Below are 9,208 nucleotides of genomic sequence, written 5' to 3' on the forward strand. Positions count from 1 at the left end.
TGAAAAATTGCAGCCTTAAAGGCCCAATTCCACAAAAACGTGTTGGAAAACATAGACCATCAGCAAAACGTATATCTGGTGGCCCAGATATGGAATCTCCACTGCCCTGCCCCAAAAGCAGCTGAATGTCTGGGGCAGAAGCCCTCCAGTCGATTAGAAAGACCAGACCAACGTCTAGGGGTGCCTGGAGTCAAACACACCTGGTAGTGTGAATAAAAGTGTTTGATTTGGTTTTCGGTGGGGTCGGGGAATAGAGTATTCACAGTCTTTGGAGAAATACAAATTCAGCATTTTACTTTTCCTATTAATTATATTCAGTTGACCCTTGTTTATCCACATGTGTCTTGTTTGTACCAGAAGTTAAATTGGAAACTATCCATTCCCAGTCTCTCAATTCATGCCTCAGCCACTTACCTCTGCTATAATTGGTGTAGATTCAGGAAATACAAGCTAATTTAATAATTACTCAAGCAAAATATATAATTGGGACCATATATATGTTGTAGGAATTTAAAGTCACACAATGCATTTAAAATTCAAATGTTTTTTCATGTTCTCATTGTTCTCAGTTCTAGTAGTATGGGAACCAAGAAATAACTTTACGTAATGGTATCTAGTAACACTTACAGCAGCTACAGTGATTTGAAGGAAGAGAAGTCCTTTAGAGGACTTCTTTATCTCATTCTGTAGCCCAGTAGATTCAAACTTCTAAGGAGTGCTGCTCCCACAGCATTATCTTTCTCCCTTGATGTTTCCCCCTCTCTTTCTATGACCCCAAAGCCAAGGGCAACAGATTAGTAGAGAAGGTGATCAGTGTAGAACCCCTGCAATCATTATTTATCCTACCTCAGATTTAATAGTTATTATGGAGACTAAACAATGGTATAGTTTGTTGAATCATCACATGTAGCCATGGATAAAATATATACCTTGTGAATTAGCTTGGTAGAGGGAATAAATAGATTAAAGTTTTAAATACCACTTGTGTTACAATTGTTTCAACTGAATGTCATTTAAAAGCTAAAAAATTAAACTCATTTTCAAAATGTAAGTGTTTGCCATTGAGTCAACCGCCACCGCAACATTTGAATATTCTTTTCATCTTACCATTTGGCAATAGGACAACACCTGAGCATAAGTGTAAGCTCCTTTAGAGAAGGAGCTCTTTTCTTTCTTTGTAATCCTTCCCATATTTACTCTCAAGATCAGTACTGAACAGACCCTCTTGCTCACAGACACTCTCAACTGACCCTGGAAACTGAGTAAAGAAGAGGCAGGTATTCTAAGAATTCAAGGATGGACATTCGTAAAGAAGGAAATACTGACCTTAAAATTACTTGAATCATCTCTAGGCCCAAAAGTACATGGAAATATGCCTGTGTGTCTGGATATTTCTGTAGTCTGGTCTATAGACAATCATCTAAATAATTCAGACCCCTGAATTATTTAGAAAGCAAGGCCAGGATTAGATTTATTGTATCCAGGTTAAATCACTCAATTATTATTAACACACCGCATATGTTGTTCTGGCTGGAGCAGCATAGGAGAGAAAATCAGACTAGATCAATGTACTTCACCTATCTGATTCCCTTGGAACACCTACTGCCTTTTTTATGCTTCTATGTACTCAAACCCTATGTCTATACAGTCAAAATAAAATGGAAGGTTGACATAGTGGTATCTAGAAAACGCCAATACAAAAAAAACAGGCTATGTCCTCTCCCCAGTCTGGACCTCAGTAGACCGATCCATAAATATGATTCCACCAGAGGTTCTCCGAGTAATTTCTGATGCTTTTGTTCTGTTACTATTTTGCTTCATACACATAACACCATTTTCCCCTTTGTATCTAAGCCCTAATCACAAACAAAGTGTATAAGACAATCTCCTTTTCAGGTCAAACATGCAATGAGGTCACTGAACAGATGATGTGGGCATCCAGTGTGTGGCAACGGGCAGAGCGTCAGCCCCCAAACAGTAAAATGTCTGCATATGCCCTGACCTACTGCTGCAGGGGTATGAGTATGTTTATGGAACACAGTTCGTTCACAGATAGTCCCTTTATGCCCTATTGGAACTTGTGAGCAAGCCAATGGACTTGCTGAAGCAAATCATCTTTTTTTTTTTTTTTTCCTTCTGAGTGGCCTTGGTTTACACTCAAACCAACTGGATCACTGAGAGCTTAATAGTAGTACCTCCATTCCCTGCTGAAATGAACATTTTCCCTGGCCCCTAACACTTTCTCTCTGACAGGCTTGCCACCTTCCCAAAACGCAGCTTGCTGCTTTTACTATTCACATAGCTCTAGAAACCACCAAAACACAGAAGTAAACTCCCACTTAACAGAAATCCCTGCCCAAGACAATGCAGGAGTGGCTGACACAACTTTGTGTGTGGTCCTTGAGGCAAGTGTGAAGAGGAAGGAATTGTTATAAATCATTAGGGTACCACGACTGACAGCTGTTCACTCACCAAGTACTTACCATGAACCAGGTATCTCATTTAAACCACACAGCAGTCTTGCAGGGTAGAGAACATTCTCCATTTTGCAGGTAATAAAACGGACTCTTCAAGAATAACTTGCCCTACCCACTTAGCTAGAAATTTGAACCCCTGTCATATCCCAAAGTCTATGATCTAACTAAAAGTGGTATTTGATCCTTTGTAACATCAAATACAGTATAATGATAAATGACTATACATTTTAATTGGTATAGGTATTAAATTGGGGTGAGGTAGGAAATCAGGTAGTAAGAAAACCGGTGAATTTTTGCCCCTATCCTAGCCCTGACTGGCCACACCAGCATGAAAATAAGTTGAAAAACAAGGACTGGGGACTTTGGGCTGTCTCTTTAATCACCAGCCTAGGGTGGGTCAAAGCAGTTATTTGGTTTGACTATATTAAGGAGTCAAAGTCAATTGATCAATATGTTTTCTCTAGCCATTCATGTTTTTTATTCATCCATGATTTTTATTCATCTCAGTGTCTGACACACAACATGAACTCAATAGATTTTTGGTGGATGAATAATGGAAGAATCTTTGAACCACTAAGAAAAGCAAGTTCCATTAAATTCATAAGAATAATTGGTGTCACATGTATACATTCTCAAATGTGGTCTTTGCAGTCTACTAAATGCTGCTAAATAAGCCTAAGACAATGAATAAACTGGCTATGCATTTGGAACAAGAAAAACAGAGCCAGGCAGTGGGAGCTGGGTAATCTTTGTCATTGTTACTGGAGAGGGTGCTCATACTCATCAGGGGTTGGACCAGATGTACCTTAGGACTCTGCCTGCAACTTCAGATTCTCCAAGTCTAAGGGCTGACACCCCCTTTACAACTGAGTAGTGAGGATTTGAACATTTTCTAATGGAGGTCACAAAACTGGTGCTATGGAACACACATCAAAGAAGTCAACTTCCAGCCTCTCAGCGTAATGATCAATCATGTCCACAGGATCACAAATCCATGGTATTTTGTGCTTAATGATCACACTGATTACACCAATGACCAGGAAAGGTAACACTATGCAAATTTTGCAAGTTTAATTCATTTCCAAATAAATCAAAAAAGCACCTCCCATCCTATTTCAATGCAATTGTTCCTGGTTCTCCTTCTTAGGTCTCATTCTAGTCCCTTTCAGTAGCCTGTATTGCTGCTTCCCTAGATCTTCTGCAAGTCCTTCCACACGAGTCTTCTTAGTAGCCCCTTCCCTACACAGTGCCCCTCAGTTTGCCTCAGATCCAGTGCTCAGGGAACCCTGCCCAGTCTTCTGGCCCCAGACCTGCTGTTCTCTCCCCGCAAATCTGGTGTGTGTTTGCTTTTTGTCTTTCACGTTCTTCTTCCTCCGCAGATCTACCAGCTATATTTTTCATATTTCCCATAGTCTTTCTAGACCTCCGTTGACTCCTGTCTTATTCTCTCACAATTCCCAGTCCCTTTCTGAATTGCTCAGAGCAAAGGTCGGTGGTTCAGTGGTTTCATGAGCCTTTTTATTCTGAGCTGGTGAAGCTGAAGAATCCACCTCCTCCCTTAATACCATAGGCTCTTACTTGGATGAGGTGTGGCACTTCCTCCATGGGTCGGTTTCCTCAAATTGCCATAATAAACTGGGAGGCTTCAAGTATGAGAAATAGAGTCTCTCATTGTCCTGAAGACCAGAGTCTGAAATCAAGGCAACAGCATGGCTGCCCCCTTCTTGAAGCCTCTAGAGGAGAATCCTTCCTGTCCAGCTTCTTCTTGGTGTCCCTGGCTTGTGGTCACGTCCCTCTAATCTCTGCCTCTGTGATCATGCTGCCTCCCCCTGTCTGTCTCAAATTGGCCTCTGCCTTTCTCTCATAAGAACATTTATCATTTGATTGGGGCCCATCCAGGTAATACAGGACAGTCTCAAGATCCTTAATTTCATCTGTAAAAATACTTTTTCCAAATCAAGTCACATTCACAGGTTCCAGGGATTTAGATATGGACAAATATTCTGCCTGGGGGCATGATTCAGCACACCACACACCCTCACCCCAGAGTATGACCGGCAGTTCTCATTTTTCAGAGCAGTGTATCCTAAACTTTGATGTACATCTGAGTTACCTGGGTTTATGTGACACTGCTAATCCTGATTCAATAGGTCTGGGTGGAGTCTGAGATTCTGCATCTCTAACCAGCTCCCAGGTCACACTGATACTGAGGTAGGTGGTCCAAAGTGAGCAGAGTTTGCAACAGTGTGGTTCACAGAGCAGCAGCAGCAGCAGCACCTGGAACCTCATTAGGATGGCAACTCTCAGGCCCCACCCACACCCGCTGAGTTTGAATCTACTATCTACTATCTACTATCTACTGCAACAGATAGATCCCCAAGTGCTTTGCTTGCATGTTCAAGTTCAAGTAGCACTGATAAAACTAGAAAGTTTTCCTTCCTACTATATACCCAAGACTCTTCCCACCACACTTGGCCCCTGCCCTGTGGAGTCTTCAACCCTGTTTGTTAGGGCAGGTCTTCAGTTCCCTGCATGGTGGCAATTTCCCTGGGGCCTCTGAGGGGAAGCCCCTGGAAATTAACCCCATCCTCTATTGCACTCAGTTCTATTGCACCAACAGCCCCACCCTAACACCCAAACTAAGCAGCCATTTCTCCCAAGACTAGGAATACCAACACTGTGTAATTCCAACACAGCAGTTGTAATGCACACAGAAGCTACCAAACAGAATCTTGTCCTGCTTAAAGAAACCACTGCAAAACCTTCCAGAAATCCTGGTCTTTCTTCCTGATATAGGGATCAATGAACTGCATTGGCTCCCCTCTAATGATGCTCCTTCAAACCCTTTACTTTCAAGGAGTCAAACTATAAAGTGTGTCCCTTCATGCACCCCAGTGAAAGTAAGAAAGGAAGTTCCTACAACAAATCTCTATTAGGCATCTGTCATTAATACTTCCGTGATTTCTTTGCTCAGGGAGTTTTCCCTGAAAGAGACCCTCCCACCAGCCTGCTGCCTTCACAAGAGGTATGTAGCCAATGAAGGTTTAAATTCTGGCTCTGCTAGTTAGCAACTGTGTGTACTGGGGCAAGTTGTTTAATATCCCAGAGCCTAGTTTTACCTGTTGTAAGAGTGGGTATTACATACACCCACAGGATCTTTTGATTAGATGGACTCTAAATGTTAGACAGAATTAATTGTGCATGTAAGAGTCAGCATGGCGACTCAGGGTCCGATTCCCTCCTCCATTCTTCCTTTGGTCCTCTTCTCATAGCCCTTAGAAAAATGAATGAGTCAATTGCCTCTGTCTTTTTCCTTCCTCCTCTTCCCTCTTCCTTGCTCAATGGTCTTTCAAGTAGTTCATTGTGAAGAAAAGACTGGTCCTAAATTTTGTCTGAAGAGGTCTATCTACACTTATCTCCACATCAAAATAAAACTATGTCAACTATTAAAAACATCTCTGACACCAATTTTACAAATTGTCAGAACTGAATTAGGGTTTTCCCTAATGCTTAAATAACCTCCATCTTGCAACAGAAATGATTTGTTCTTGCCCTGTTATTCATTTATTTATTCAACAAACATTTATTGAACACATGCTATGTGCCAGGCTCTGTTCTAAGTGCCCGTTCCCTTGTGACTTATATGGTGAAACAGAAAATAAATAAGTTAAAAGATACTGAGCCAGACCATTTCAGGTAGTAACAGTAGGGAAGGAAATAAACTGAGTGGTGAGATGTGGGGGGGGGGGGCTCTACTTTAGTGTTAGGTCGCCAGGTGAGGCTTCTCTGAGATATTCAAGTTAAGACCAGATTGACAAACAGTAACCAGTCAAGATCTGGAGAACAAAGTTCTAGAAAGGGGTAACAAAAAGCAAGCGAGAAGGCCTTTCGGTGGGATCAGAGTTGGCGTATTTGAGGGCTCACAGGAAGTGCAGCGGCAATGATGTGATCAGAGGTTGGTGAGGGAGGCAGATGCTATGGACTGGACTGTATGCCCCCAAATCCACACGCTGGAGTTCTAACTTCCAATGTGACTATATTTAGAGATAGGGCCTTCACAGAAGAAATTACAGTTAAATGAAGCCATAAGGTTGTGACCCTAACACAGTAACACTAGTGTTCTTATAAGAGGAGATGCCAGAGACCTCTTTCCACCATTAGAACAGAGTGAGAAGGCCCTGCAAGCCAAGAAGACAGTCCTTACCGAGAACTGAACTGGCCAAACCTTGATCTGGGACTTCCAGCCTCCAGAACTTTGAGAAAATTAATTCCTATTCTTGAAGCCACTCAGTCTATAGTATTTTGCTATAGCGGATTGAGCTGACTAAGCAGACCATGCTAGGCCACAGGGCCACAGTAAGAAGCTAGATTTTAAGCAGAGGTATGCTGGGTCTGGCTCATTTCAGCTCACTACAGTCAACTGTTGAGTTTTCAGGAATTTCATGAGCTGTTAAAACATCAAGTTGGTGCCTTGAGATTGGATTTAGTGGGAATATTTGCACCATGGAAATTGACAGATGATACAAATCAAGGCTCTTTTCCCTCCTCCCAGATGCCCTGCTCCCTTGCAAGAAATCCTGTCAAACATTTACTAGCACACTAATGAGCACTGGAAGTGCAATGGGAAGTCAACAAAGGGTTTAAGCAGGAGGATGACATGACCTAATTTATGTTTTGAAATAATCACTCTGGCTGCTGTGTGGGGAATGGCTCCTGGGGTGTGAGAGTAGAATCTGGGGGATCCAATAAAAAAACCTGGAACCCAGATCTTCTGACCTCAAGTGCTTATTGTACTGTCATAGCTGAGGCTAGCACTTAGTATTCTCTTCCTGGGGCCACAGAAACTCTGCCCTTTTAACCTTTTGCTCCCCAGGCCTGGTTTCCTACACCTTCAATCAGCAACCAGCTCTCCCCACTCAAAAATTGCTATTGGCATCAGGCTTCACGATTGAGACCCCCAAATGAATCAGAGCCTCATAGACCCTCAGAGATGAAGGACCTACAGGAGTACCTGGCTCAGCCCTTGCCCTACCCCCACTCTGCTTAGTGTGGAGACTGAGGCCTGGAGAAGTTTAATGGCTTGCCCACGGCTAAACAAATACTAGCGTGGGGGAAGCACGTAACAGACACTGGCTCCTCGTGAACTATTGTTTCTGCTATGTGGTAAGGCTGACCAACAGTGAACACAGAAGACCCATGTTGCTGCTCTTACTTCGGTTAATGTCAATAATGTGATAATTTGTTTGAATTATACTTAAATTATAAATTATAATGATAACAGTCTTTATGAGCATGTTTCCCAATAAAACCACTTGGTTAGAAGCATTTAACAACAGCAGATCAAGAAACAATTATTATGGAGCAACCTGATGTTTACTCAGTCTCAGGAAGATGTACACTTAATGCTGATACCTTCTTAGAGCTCCTAGTTACTAATATCCAAATATAGATAATTTTAAAGTGGCTGTAAAGGCAATCAAAGAAGCTTCCTTCTCTTAATCACAAAGAAAGAAAGAGGAAGGAAGGAGGAAAGAAAAAAAGAAGTTAGCCAACAGCCTTTTCAAAAACTCTTGCAACTATAGATTATGGAAATAAAAGTGGCATAAGTTCATGAGGATGAAACAACTGCATATTTTATTGTTAGGAATTAATCATATTTCAGGGTTTCGGGAGAAATTCTTTATAGGATTTTTACTGTTTTCACAGATATATGGAATGTTATTGTTGGAGAGGACACAATCCACCATTTACAAACCCTGAAGGCTTAGAGGCCAAGAACTCTGCCTGAAGACACAGCTCACAAAGAGAAAGACAAGGAAAAGGCTCGGTTTCCTGATTCTTAGTTAGGCACGCATCCGAAACTCTGCAGGAGGCTCGGACTGCACTCTGCCTGCACGAAGCGCCACTGGCTGCCTCTTCAGTGGTACTACCACCCAGGGATGGGGTCTAAATTTCAGTCCTGCTCTGGAGGTTGCCTCTCAGGGCAAGGGCCTCCCTGCCCTCTGCTCCTGGCCTGACCTTGGCCTTCCCTTCCTGAAGTGTAAATAAAGCAAGATGGAGTCTCAGCCTGGCTCTGCAAAGCAAGGCAGAAATGGCAAGAGGCATTTTGCCCATTAATGAATGCAGCTGACTGCTTCAACAACACTCCATTCCACCAAAGTCTGGATGTGGGCCAGCCTTGCCTACTTGGCCCATATTCAAGATGTTTTTCTCTTCCCCATGAACTTTATTTCTGTTCATTACAGGGAAAATTGAAGGAAATTAATTGACATATTAAGTTTTCAAGTCATCCTTGTGTTTTAAAGGGACTGGCATTAAGCTTGTGGTAATAACAGTCAGTCATGAGATGCTCAGATAGGGAGACATGAGAAAAAACGGCTTTTTTTCCTCTCTTTTTCCCTTTTAAAAAATGTGTATTGTTGGAAAATACACGACATCAAATTTGCCATCTTAATCATCTTTACATGTACGGTTCAGCGAATTAAGTACATTCACATTTTGTGCAACCAGCGGCAGCATCCACCTCCAGAGCTTTCTTCATCCTGCCAAACGGAGACTCTCTGAGACCCTTATACAACAGCTTCCCATTTTCCCCGCCCACAGCCCTGGAAGCCGTCATTCTGCCTCGTCTGCGATTCTGACTACTCTGAGTACCTCATAGAAGCGGAGTCAGATCAAACAGCAGTTCTCCTTTTGTGACTGGCTCATTTCATTTAGTGTAATGTTTTCAC

The sequence above is a fragment of the Artibeus jamaicensis genome, unplaced genomic scaffold (genome assembly GCF_021234435.1).
Source record: "Artibeus jamaicensis isolate MK-2021 breed Jamaican fruit bat unplaced genomic scaffold, CSHL_Jam_final contig_548, whole genome shotgun sequence".
In the NCBI taxonomy this organism is placed as follows: Eukaryota; Metazoa; Chordata; class Mammalia; order Chiroptera; family Phyllostomidae; genus Artibeus; species Artibeus jamaicensis.